Source organism: Oncorhynchus mykiss, chromosome 18 (genome assembly GCF_013265735.2).
Source record: "Oncorhynchus mykiss isolate Arlee chromosome 18, USDA_OmykA_1.1, whole genome shotgun sequence".
Lineage (NCBI taxonomy): Eukaryota > Metazoa > Chordata > Actinopteri > Salmoniformes > Salmonidae > Oncorhynchus > Oncorhynchus mykiss.
Window position 1 is genome coordinate 44,655,167 of NC_048582.1, and position 14,255 is coordinate 44,669,421.

The window sequence follows — 14,255 nt, forward strand, 5'->3', positions numbered from 1 at the left end:
AAGCAAAGACGTAGACACAACAACACAGAAGGGGACCAGAATGGAGACGGACAGCCACGTTCGCCCCCAGGGGCGAACTCTTCCAATCCCAAAAACGGCATTCGACACTCTACACCGGCCAACTGATTGATGACTGTGTTAGTTCTGCGTCCACAAGACTTTTACCGAAACCGGCCACAATAATAGGGCCAAATGCCGTGGAGTCATTGAGCCAAAGAGGGTGGGAACAATGGCCGAGACGGAGGCAGAAGACTAGCAAGGGTTAGTGGGGTCAAGTTAGGAGAACTTCTATTAAACCAGGCGCAGACTGGCGTCAATGGCGCAGTGACGACACTCATACTTGTTCTTACCCCACCTCCCCACAACCCCTAGAAATTCTCATCACCATAAACCAACACACCCCTCTATGGGGGCCATCTGCCCCTCTAATTCCCCCCCGCATCCCTGCATCCCTTTCACCAAGGCTCCGGGGTGACTTTCCCATGCCACTGAATCACCCCATTCCCCTCTCGAAGTTGAACCCGCTGACACGGCAAGTCTTCCCCATTTTCTTCATCGTTTTGTGGGCAAACAGACTCAAAAAACCCTGCCCCACCTTGACCCCTCGAGATGGCCGCTCCCTTTCTCCCAGCTGTTGAGGTGGGGAGGTAAAAGGGAGTGAGAAAGTGCCACAAAGCCCCAATGCTCTTGAACTTGCATGATGAGATGCACCATCAAGTTAGTAGTGAACCCCCCCCCCCTTCTTCTCATCTACAGAGCCGTCCCCTCCTCCCTCTGACCGCCACCACAATCACATCACACCTTCACACCCTTCCATTCAGCACCTGGCAAAGCTGTGGTCTCACATCCATGACTTTTGCCCTTGACTTTAATTGTAACAACAATGATCTCACAGATCCTCTCTTCATCCTCTTCTTTCCAATGACCACTCCACTTGATTAGTGTCCTCTGTGCACCTTAACTTACTTTTACAATTTCATATAAATTGTATTATTTAGCCAATTTTCCTTAAGAACCATGGACTTCTACAGTTTAACAACGGGGTATGTCTCTCGTCCTAACATCCACATTAAGCCGAAACTTCAACTCCCATTTCAAACCCTAAAACAACCTAAACTGGTTCATCTCTATTGAAGGCTATGCTATGGCTCATAAATGTGCCTGTATCAACGTTCTGTCCCAGGGGTATTCAACTCGTACAAGGTCTGATGCCTGCTGGTTTTATGTTCTACCTGATAATTAATTGCGTCCACCTGGTATCTCAGGTCAAAATCAATCTCTGATTAGAGGGGAACAATGAAGAAACACAGTGGAACTGGATTCAAGGTCCAGGGTTGAGTTTGAGCACTCTATCAAATGGTGTGCCCCATCTAAATACGTAAATAATGCAAGTCAATCGTTTTTTACTTACTTTATTGTCCCTATGGGTATATTTTGTTGCAGTGTCATGTACACGTTTAAAGTTGCGTTTAAATAGAAAACAAAATTGACAATACAACTTTCATTACAGTTACATACCAATAAAACATTTATTTTTTTAAAGACTAGCCTGTTGGCCTTACTGAGTCGATAGGAACATTAGCCCGAGCTATTTAGGAGGGATATCACACCTGGCACAAATGATTGTCTAGTTCTGTTAACATATATACATCGTATACCATACTATTGAGCAGAGAATATGTTACGGAGTCTGTTGACGGATCTCTTGATTGCAGCAGGACAAATACTACAAGATATTGCATAACCTTCAGGACTGATTGTGACTTTATTCATAACATATACAGATAGATCTACTGATTCTGACCCTACAGTAAAATTACAATCTGTCCCTTGTGATCATGTTGCAAGTATAGAAAATTGTTGTTGTGCAGGGTTGATCACAAGTGATCTGATGGTTGAACAAGGTTGTGAAACAACCAATCAAATCAGAGCATCTTCAAATTAAATCCTCTCCAACATAGCCCAGTCAACCAACTGACAACCATGACCAAACTTCATCCATAAATGCATCGCAGAGCCATAAGCCATTCCCACAGCCTGAGATGTCAGCAGTCCTTTTCTCCAACACACCCTGATAAAGGTTTCAGCTTGTCCCTGTGACATTGGGACATCCACCTGGTAATTAATTGCACCCACCTGGTGTCTCAGCCCCCCCTCCCATCCACAACGATGGGACAGCAGTGGAGAAGGTGGATAGTTTTAAGTTCCTCGTCGTCCACATCACGGACAAACTGAAATGGTTCACCCACACAGACATTGTGGTGAAGAAGGTGCAACAGGAGGCTGAAGAAATTTGGCTTGTCACCTAAAACCCTCACAAACTTTTACAGATGCACAGTTGAGAGCATCCTGTCAGGCTGTATCACTGCCAGGTACGGCAACTGCACCGCCCACAACCACAGGGCTCTCCAGAGGGTGGTGCGGTCTGCACAATGCATCACTGGGGACAAACTACCTGCCCTCCAGGACACCTACAGCACCCAATGTCACAGGAAGGCCAAAAAGATCTTGAAGGACAACACCCACCCAAGCCACTGCCTGTTCACCCTGCTACCATCCAGAAGGCGTGGTCAGTACAGGTGCATCAAAGCTGGGACCGAGAGACTGAAAAATAGCTTCTATCTCAAGGCCATCAGACTGTTAAACAGCCATCACTAACATAGAGTGGCTGCTGCCTACATACAGACTTGAAATCATTGGCTACTCTAACAAATGGATCACTAGTCACTTTATTAATGCCACTTTAATAATGATGTTTACATATCTTGCATCACTCATCCCACATATATATACTGTATTTTATACCATCTATTGCATCTTGCCTATGCCGGTCGGTCATTGCTCATCCATATGTTTATATGTATATATTCTTATTCCATCCCTTTACTTAGATTTGTGTGTATTAGGTTGTTGTTGTGGAATTGTTAGATTACTTGTTAGATATTGCTGCACTGTCAGACCTAGAAGCACAAGCATTTCGCTGCACTCGCAATGACATCTGCTAACCATGTGTATGTGACCAATACGATTTGATTTGATCAGAGATTCCCTGCATCTGCACCCATTAGAATGAGTTAAGTCACACCCAGCAGATGTAGCAAGGAGTATGGTGGGGTGTGGGTGTTCTCTAGCTCAGCTGGCCACAGCCCCGCACCCACCTCTAATACCATCTCCCCCTCCCTTATATGGGTTTTAATGAAATTCAGGGGTCCCAATAAATACGAATTTGTTCTTAACTGACTTGTCTAGTTAAATAAAGGTTAAATTAAAAAAAATGGGGGACTTGCGTCACATTCTGTGGCCCAAGTTATCGAACACATGGCGTTGCAAGACATTAGAGGCCAATGTCTATCTTGACAAAATAGGGGTGTGGGGGAAGGAGTGACATGATATGGGGTTGTGAACGACAGGGTAAGTGATGTATAAGATATAGAGATACAACCTGGTGATAACCAGGTTAAGTTATGTCACAACAGGTGGCTATTTTATGTTATTGGTGTCTATGATATTGATAAACATTTGTATGGATCAAGTGTGTGTTCTTCTTCTATTTCTGAACCACAGTGCCAAAATCAGTCATAATCTCTTCCATTGCAATACAAATGATCTGATGTACTGTTAGGAGACGGCCCTGACCAAAGAGTATATATAGACTAACAAATCCCACAAACTGGGGAATGAAGACATTACTTTTACTTTGGACAGAAGAACACCTCTTTTCTATATGTGACTTGCCAAGCTTGAAATAAAACTTAACTCCAAAACTATATAAATGTTATTTTTTTCTCCATTAGTCCACTGTTGATAGAGTCACAAAATATTTGTCAGCTGTCAAGTCTTTCATCTTGCATCCTCATTATGATGTGGCCGGTGACACTTTGCTTCTTGAAAGTCCAATATCTTGAAAACTTGACTGCTGACATGCAAAACATTTAGAGAATTTCAACAGTGGACTAATGAGAAAAAATACCAAAAGATAGATTTTGAGTGGATTTTCCCTATAAGCTTCTACAGGTCCAAAGTGGCAAAGTCAGATTCCAAGTTAAGCTCAGACCAATATATCACATACAACAGACAGTACATTATATTACCAAAATTATGTGGACACCTGCTCGTCGAACATCTCATTCCAAAATCATGGGCATTAATATGGAGTTGGTCCTCCCTTTGCTGCTATAACAGCCTCCAATCTTCTGCGAAGGCTTTCCACTAGATGTCGGAACATTACTACGGGAACTTACTTCTATTCAGCCCCAAGAGTACTAGTAAGGTCGGGCACTGATATTTGGCGATTAGGCCTGGCTCGCAGTCGGCGTAGAAAATGTATCCCAAAGGTGTTCGATGGGGTTGAGGTCAGGGCTTTGTGCAGGCCAGTCAGGTTCTTCCACACCGACCTCGACAAACCTTTTCTGTATGGACCTCGCTTTGTGCACGGGGGCACTGTCATGCTGAAACAGGAAAGGGCCTTCCCCAAACTGTTGCCACAAAGTTGGAAGCACAGAATCGTCTAGAATGTCATTGTATGCTGTAGCGTTAAGATTTCCCTTCAATGGAACTAAGGGGCCTAGCCCGGACCATGAAAAACAGCCCCAGACCATTATTGCTCCTCCACCAAACTTTACAGTTGGCACTATGCATTCGGGCATCGTAGCGTTCTCCTGGCATCCGTCAAACCCCGATTCATCCATCAAACTGCCAGATGGTGAAGCTTGATTCATAATTTCAGAGAACACATTTCCACTGCTCCAGAGTCCAATAACGGCGAGCTTTACACCACTCCAGCCAACGCTTGGCATTGCACATGGTGATCTTAGGCTTGTGTGTGTCTGCTCGGCCATGGAAACACATTTCAGGAAGCTCCCGACGAACAGTTCTTGTGCTGACAGAGGCAGATTGGAACTCGGTAGTGAGTGTTGCAACCGAGGACAGACGATTTTTACATGCTATGCGCTTCAGCACTTGGCGGTCCAGTTCTGTGAGCTTGTGTGGCCTACCACTTCACGGCTGAGCCGTTGTTGCTCCTAAACGTTTTAACTTCACAGTAACCGCACTTACAGTGGACCAGGCCAGCTCTAGCAGGGCAGAAATTTGACGAACTGACTTGTTGGAAAGGTGGCATCCTATGACGGTGGCACGTTGAAAGTCACTGAGCTCTTCAGTAAGGCCATTCTATTGCAAATGTTTGTTTGTGGAGATTGCATGGCTGTCTGCTGGACTTTCTATGCCTGTCAGCAACACGTGTTGCTAAAAAAGCTGAATCCCCGAATTTGAAGCTGTGTCCACATACTTTTGTATATATAGTGTATAGAGTGCCTTCAGAAAGTATTCACACCTCTTGACATTTTCCACATTTTGTTGTGTTACAGGCTGAATTTGGTGTCACTGGCCTTCACACAATACCCCTTAATAATATCAAAGTGGAATTTTTATTTTTACAAATTAATAAAAAATGAAAAGCTGAAAAGTATTGAACCCCTTTGTTATGGAGTAAATAAGTTCAGGAGTATGCATAAAAATATGCATAGAAGATACATAATAAGTTGCACAGACTCCCTCTATGTACAATAACAGTGTGCCTTATCTTTATACCCCACGCATACAATTACCTGTAAGGTCCCTCAGTAGAGCAGTGAACTTCAAACACAGATTCAACTACAAAGACCAGGGAGGTTTTCCAATGCCTCACAAAAAACGGCACCTATTGGTTGATGGGTAAATATATTTTTTAAACCACACATTGAATATCCCTTTGAGCATGGTGATGTTTTTAATACACTTTGAATGGTGTATCCATACACCCAGTCACTAAAAAGATACAGGCATCATTCCTAACTTTTGGGGTGGCAGGGTTTCCTAGTGGTTAGAGCGTTGGGCTAGTAACCGAAAGGTTTCATGTTCAAATCCTGGGGCTGACAAGGTACAAATCTGTTGTTCTGCCCCTGAACAAGCAGTTAACCCACTAGGTCCTCATTGAAAATAAGAATTTGTTCTTAACTGACTTGCCTAGTTAAATAAAGGTCAAATTAAAAAATAACTCAGTTGCCGGAGAGGAAGGAAACCTCTCAGGGATTTCACACTGGTGACTTTAAAACAGTTACAGAGTTTAATGGCTGTGATACGAGAGAACTGAGGATGGATCAACAACATTGTAGTTATTCCACAATACTAACCTAAATGACAGAGGGATAAGAAGGAAGGCTGTACAGAATAAAAATATTACAAAACTTGCATCCTGGTAGCCTGGCAGGTAGGAGCGCTGGGCCAGGTTGCTGGATTGAATCCCTGAGCCGACAAGGTAATAATCCGTTGTTCTGCCCTGGAGCAAGGCAGTTAACCTCCAACAACTGCATCCTGGGCACTGATGAAGTCAAATAAAGCATCCCCCTGTACCTCTCTGATTCAAAGGGGTTGTGCAACTTTCCCAATAAGGCACTAAAGTTGATCTTCACATTTTTTTACTTTATGTCCTGAATACAAAGCGTTATGTTTGGGGAAATCTAACACAGCACAGCACAAATGTGGAATAAGTCAAGAGGAATGAATACTTTCAGAAGGCACTGTATCTGTATAATAGAGCAAAATATTTTATATATATGGCTCTCTAAGATGTGTTCAAATTGCTAGGCCTCAACCCAACTTTGCACTGAATAGCCACGATAATAATATGCATCTCTATAGCCTTTCTGCATTAGACATTGCTTCTTGATGCATCAACAAAGAGATTGATCAGGGGTCCCCTTCTTTTGTATGCCAATAAACGCATTCATATGGCCCTAATCTGGGTAATCACTATGGCCTTGGCTGCTACATATTGCTAGCTAGTGACAAGGCAATAGGGTGCTAGATTAAGGCCTTTGAGGTTTGCCCACATGTGCTCTCTCTCTGTAAGATTACCAAATGTTGATCCAACTATGCTAATCATCCACTATAACCTATGTGATCTGTTCTTATATTGATGTGGGATGGAGTGCTCAAGTTAGAGGATTAATCCAATTTCAGAGGTGGAGGGTCCGAAATGAGTTTTTTCTTCTTCTGAGCAGCAGGGGATCCCCCACCCAGTCCCCACCCTGGAGGATGCGACCCTAACCCTTCAGGGGCCATGAGAGAGTTGGAGGAGAGTTGATGGAAGGGGGGAGTGGGTGATGGAGGGGACAGCTTGCGTCCGGCCACCAGGTCTGCCTCGAATCCCCACTCACTCGGGAAACCATTGTCTCCTAGGCCATTGGCCCTGAACTTTACAGGCTATTGTAATGGCGGCCAGGGATCATCTTAGCCAGCCACCCACCCCTCAAAAAGAGAGGGAGAGTGAGTGAAAGGGGGTCCTGAGCACCGGGGATAAGGCAAAACCTGCGCAAATCCCCTCATTGATTGCGTTACGCCTTCCTCTCACATAGCCTTACCCCGCTCTCCCTTTATCCATGTTTGAGTGGCAGCCAGCTACAGCTGCACTGTGACTGAAGAACCAGTATATTAAAACTGAGCCTTGGACCAAACGTACATACAAAGTGCTATAGGCTTTAATATGGCAATAAACAATCTATTGAATGGACTTGTATGGAGGGGTTACCTGAGAAACTCATACTTTACAGGGCTGTTAAAAAGAGCAATGAAGTGTTGTGGCAAGGAGAGAAGATTTGGTCTCACATTAGTAATCGGGTGGCATATTCGAGGGAAGAAATCTACTGACACTATTGGCCTATGTTTTATAATCAATAGTGCATCAACACGTAGGCTGCACTTGTGCTGAAAAATGTCTAAAAATAAAAAAATAAAAAGTTTGGCCGTGCTAGACTTAAAGCCTGCAGGCATAATGCTTTATAACTTGATATAACTTATGAGCTTTTATAATGTCTGATAATACGTTTTGGAATATCTTATGGTAAAAAATGCAAATGTAAGAAAAGTGCAATGTGACTTTCTTCGGTTACTTGGTTCACAACTGATTATAATTTTAATTTCTGTGGCCAAAAAATGATTAAAAAACGTAAGACAAGCTATTGAAACTCCATCCTTCCTATCTAAAAAGTAATCCACGGCTTTTTGTGTGGGGATTACAAATGTATACTATGCACCTCCAAAAATTGCTCCCTTCCACCCTTCTCCCCCTTTAGAAATATTAAAGCAGTGGGGGAACCGGAGTAAACAATGGCTGAATGCGGAGCTAGGGAGCTATGGAGCTTGGGAGAGGAATCCTGAAGAAACAGGGTGTGGAAAATGGGAATCGCTGGGAGGTGTGAGACTCAGTGCCCTGCGGCTCGCTCCTTTGTCTCGCTAATGGGAGTTAAACTCTCTCCCTCGCTCTGAGCCCGCCGCCTCCTTTTAGTGGTTATGCAAACATGCTATTGTAGCGGGCTACGAGATTGTGGGGGGGCGACACACACACCCAAGTCGCCCAAATCTTTTGTTTAAGGATTGATCGTAATTAGCTGGCATATGCCAAGTTCAAAGTGGAATAAACACGACATCACTGTTTCCAATATTGAGGAGGAAGCTAAGCATGTGCCACCCATGTTTGAACTCCTCCCTTATAAATGGCAATGGGGGGCAATTAACTAACACTGCACGCAAATTGCTGCACTGCTTTTGTTTATAATGGACACACCATATTATCCATTCATCCAGTTCATTGGGAGAAAAAACAATGAATCAGCTATTTTTGAGTTTGGCTTTCTTAGTTGTGGGATTGTTTTCATGCCTGGAGACATTAACACATTTAACAGGCAGACTTACATTTCAGGCTATTTGTGTGTTTGGATCAACTACAAAATCCAGGCTCAATTTAAAACACCTCCACTCCACCTCAACACAAAGAGCAATGAATTATTATTTTATTTTTAAATTATTGATCCTCTCAGTTCTGATTGATATCACAGTCCCCAGAGGTCAAAAAGCAGAATTGACCATCTGCATTTGTAGATTGGATTGTTTCTGATGGGGATGGACAAACACACAGGTCTTAAAACGACCTGAACAAATTTCTGCCAACTCTAGACCCCTCTTAGGATCGATAAGAAATAATCTCCAATGCAATGGGGAGGAGACCTTACTGCATGCCCTCTTTTTAATCACTGGGATGGATGTAAGCAAGCAGAAGGGGACACAGCCAACAAGGAAATATCATTAAACAAAGAAAGGCCTTGTGGGCCATGGTGGGTCCTCCTAGGACATAACACAATAATCTACACAAAGGGCCCTATCTTGTAAGGTCCTACCACACTGGGCCTAAAGGCTTTCGACAAATCAATCTACTGGTATACCTGCAGTATCTGGGTGATGTTCAGCAGGGGACACTATAGAAAATGCTTTGCAACGGAAAACAAAAACAAGCTTTTCTTATTGGATGAGTTCAGATAGTTCGGCCGAGTTCGAAAACTATTGTCTGATCATTGATAGGGTCACTAATACTTCTATTCACCTTCTCCATGTCTGAATGTCTGTTTGATTTGGACACTGGCTAAAGTATTTAGAGCCTCTATGGTAATTTTGAGTATAATGTCCTCCTTTTTGGGTTTGATACCACGGTCACGACCACTGGATATGGTTTCAGAAAATTGCACCAAGCAAGGTACACTGTTGGTACCACTACAATTGTCATTGACAAGTCTGTACTTTATTTACCGACACGATGGGTTGGGACTTGATGAAAACCTACAATGATGCAGTCTTTTAATTAAAAACACCAGCTCCTCTGTAAAGGTTACCTCACACTCGGTAATCACCAGAGGGTGTTTTAATTCAAATAACAAATGTGTGTAGTATACACTGGCGCTCGGGTTAAACAACGAGCGTTAATACGAGAGAGGATTAACTAACCAGGTGTTCGATCAGGCCACTATTTGTCTTCCGGTCCATTGATAAACACCCATGCCAAGAGCCATATCCAAAGTCCCAGGTGCCCTTGATGATAAACACATGTAACCCTTACTGAAACCACTGGAGTGTGTCAGACAGTGTTCTATGTTTGTCACCAACTTCAAATGACTGTCTGTATCTCATATCCGCTGCAGTTCTGTATAGCAAGTTTTTGTCTCACTAATAGCCCACAAATAGCCAATGGTACAGTATATAACTCTCTGCAGATACCGGTTTGGATGACATAGCTGTAAGAATACAATAGCATGTCCCAATGGTGCTTACTGCTTGTGTAATTAGAAATGTCAGTAGCATCAATTAGCAGATCATGACAGGGACTCCTCTGTCCCCATCATCCCATCAGTGAGTGTCAGTGATGGGGAAGACGATAGTAGGAAAAGGGGATACCTAGTCAGTTGTACAACTGAACGCCTTCAACTGAAATGTGTCTGAATCAGAGAGGTGTGGGGGGGCTGCCTTAATCGACATCCAAGTCTTCGGCTCCCAGGGAACAGTGAGTTAACTGCCTTGCTCAGGGGCAGAATGACAGATATTTACCTTGTCAGCTCGGGGATTCAATCCAGCAACCTTCTGGTTATTGGCCCAACTCTCTAACCACTAGGCTACCTGCCACCTCTCATGCAGCAGCCAATCAAATGGGAGCTGCTATGCTACACAGGAAGAGTATATTGAACCTCTGTTAAGGCCAGGTAACTCTAGGTAGCCTAGGTAAACTCACACTATTAAACACTTTAACTATTTAACTATTTAAGCACCTAAAAGATGTAGGATCTTAATTTGACCCTTGTAGTGTATTTGAGGTTTATAAAGGCTTCTGATGTTTATAATATTCACTTTGAAATGTCAGACTTAATTTTCCCTAATGTATTGACACCTATAACAATGTCCCTTGATCATAATCCACATAATAATTAACATTTCCTGTTGCTCCAGGATTGTTTCCGTGCGGCCTCAACTTATGATCCTACATCTGTAGGGATTGTGATATGCTATTATCATCCAATACCATTCCGAATGTATCTGAAAAATCACACTAGGTTATGTTTCGAGTGGAACATTATTTTAAGAGATGAATGGAACTGGTTCTACATCTGCTTTACACAACACAGTGGTAAAACCCACACACCATGTCACAAGCACCCTATCAATGTCTCTGGGTCAGGTTTCCCACGAGTTGCCCCGCGTGCATGGGTTCTGGGGTCGGATTAGCTCCCTCAGACTCATGCTGCGATATGCCTGTCACATTGGCCCCTATAATTGTACCTTCAGCAGAGAAAATCTGCTGTATTACTATGTATTACTATAAGCCCTAGGAGGATAGAGATGTTGCCCTCCTTTAATGCTGTATGGAGGGATGGAGCAGTGGCCCAGCACAGGGCTATTGTCCACGTGTGGATTAAACCAATGGGGTGTCTTTTTGGACTTGGAGCGGTCCTATGGTGTTATCCCTATATCTAGCCACCTCTGGGCAGTGTGTGTGTGTGTGTGTGTGTGTGTGTGTGTGTGTGTGTGTGTGTGTGTGTGTGTGTGTGTGTGTGTGTGTGTGTGTGTGTGTGTGTGTGTGTGTGTGTGTGTGTGTGTGGTTGTGGTTGTGATGTGAACATGGTCACGGGCAACAGTGGGAGGATTACCCTTGGCGGACGGACACACACAGCCTTTTTAATAAGGTCTCAATCTGCGCCAGATTCACAGAGAGGCAGCGGGGGCCAGTGTTATGGAGATGAGGGTGTGTGAAGGTCAGATCACAACTGGGGCGGGGTGAGGCGCCTAGCCATTATCTCCTGGGCTTTTCTTGTCCCCGCATCACCAATCACTCCATTGACCAGGAGGGGGACCCCAAGGGTTAAGTCCCCCACACTACACCACCCCCCTAGGTCACAACAGCCCCCTCTTTCTCCCAGAAAGGTCATAGGTCCCTCCCTCGACCCCTTTCTCCAGTCCAACTATCCCAGAACACCAGTTCTGCTCCTTCAATGAGTTGTTGTTTGGATGGGACACTATATGAGGCCTGATTTCATTACAATACAAAGGACCGCAACACACTGGACCCTAAACATTGGGCCTAGAGTCTATTTTAAGTTAGGCCTTAACTTTCTAAAGCATATGAAATGTTAAATCTTAGTTACTTGATATTAACTTTTTATATTAGTTGTTAGGCTTATTAATTTCTTAGTTTGTTACAAGAGGGGGTGATTTTTTTGGTACTGTTCTGAAAGGAGCTGAAATTAACTTGACTTGAGAGAGTTGATCATCACATTCTAGGGTTGAAGAGAGTTGTTCCTATCTGTAAACCCAATGTTGTGTATGTGTTAGGCAAATTATGTATAGGCCTAATCAAACTACCCTTGGCCTCTTCAACTCATTTGATATCGCCAGATTTGGTCTTGATATTTATCATTGACTTGAAAAAAGGTAAAACAAAATAGCCTCTTGTTTTTAAGTTTGAGTTGGAAAATGAACTCTACATCAGCAATAATGGAGGGGGAAGGGGTCAAATTATAAAGGTTGTATCCAAACAGATTCCCATATAATCACATAGGCATACACTAACTTCAAAATAAGGCACACACACACGTGTGTGTTCAATGTTCTCTGAAAAACAACAAGTTGAATGTTATCCTGAAAATAGCAAAATTGTTGTAAAATGATTAACAATACATTAATAGATAATGTATACATCTACGTGTAATTGAACCAGTTCATGAGAAAGGCAAGTAAAACTCTTCTGACATGTATTTCTCAACAATCTTATATCTAGGCCTACTCATCATCCAATTAACAAAATGACAAGGGTCCCGTCCGGAACAGCTGTGTAAACTGGGCTCACACAACGCTCCACTCATGTTTATGCACGCGCGCTAACAGCCTCATTAATTAAGCCTAATCAACCACGTCGTTTCCCAGGGGGTGGCCTTCGGGATACAAATGTAGGCCTACTGTTTTCAATTGTAATTAACCGAGTAATACGAAATAAGCCACCCCCCCCCCTCCCCCCTCCCCCTCGATTCAATATCCTCAAATCAATGCGGTTCGCATTGTTTTTATTAAAGGGGGGAACGCACACTGCTTAACACTGGTACTGATTAGGTGTGCTGATGAATATCTGAGTCCTGTGGCATGATTTCAGGTCATTCTCAGCCATCCATTGTCATTGTGGATTCACTGACATACATAGCTATAAATGATTTCGATGTACATTTGATTATTTATCACTTTCCTGATCAGATAGGTTTGATTTGGGTTGTACTATCAGTCTATCAATGAAAAACGCAACATTCAAAGTTCCACTTGAACTTGACGTTTTCGGTCAACACTTTATTTCAAGTTCCAAAAACTTATTGCACCTATATGATGGATATTGTTGATATAATTCAAAGCCATAAAATCTACAACATCATAGCAGTTAAAATCGATCACATATGTCCAATTATCTTGATTAAACCCGAATTGAATGGAATGGACCATTCGTTCATGAGCAGGTGCTAAATATTAGTTTGCTGTGCATCAGATGAAAACAAGTTGGTATGTCTTCTTCCTAATACACAACCATCAATATCTGTGGATATCGTAAAAGCTGGTGGTACACATCCCATCAACTTTGACTCGTCGTATAAAACTTGAATTGCAGCTGACCAAATCCATCTTTAACTAGGCCTACCACTATCAATTCAAATCAAGAGAGAAAATACTGTGTAACAAAACGTAGAGCCGACCAAAAGAAAATGCATATGGGCTTACACACGGCTATTGAAACAGAATAACCAGATGCTGTTCAATTATACAAACTAAACAATGAATTAAAACGTTCGATTAGAAACCATGCAGTTTCTAGGAATTATAGGCCAACTGTTACACACTAACTTCATAAACACACAGACAGAAGAATAAACCGCTGAACCATTGTTGCCTGTTAGTAGGTCCCCAGTCCCCCACTACAAAGTTGTAGTGCACAAACAACAAACCCATATAACCACATAAATCATATAATAAAAGGCATACTTACTCAAACAGATGAACGCCACCAAACAGGCGAGCAGCATCCTTGGCCGGTTCATTTTTTTTTACTAATAAAGAAAATAGTATTTTGGCTTTGCTGAAATGTCTTCTTGCCCTCCCAAAAACAAAACAAAAATCGAAAAATATATATTCCAATTGCTGAGACGAGTCTTTGGAAAGCTTGTGCTGAGATGTCTTCTTTGGAGAGCTTATAATACACGTGATTCACTTTTATTAAAACAGTTATACTCTTCTTTAGAAACCCTTGTCCAGCGTATTGGCCGGAGCTGGCAAATGGTCACGTCCAAAGCTACTTTCAGAATACTGTTTTGCCTATTCAGGACCAACGGAAGGGACAGCGGACATTAGGTATGCAGCGTCATTGT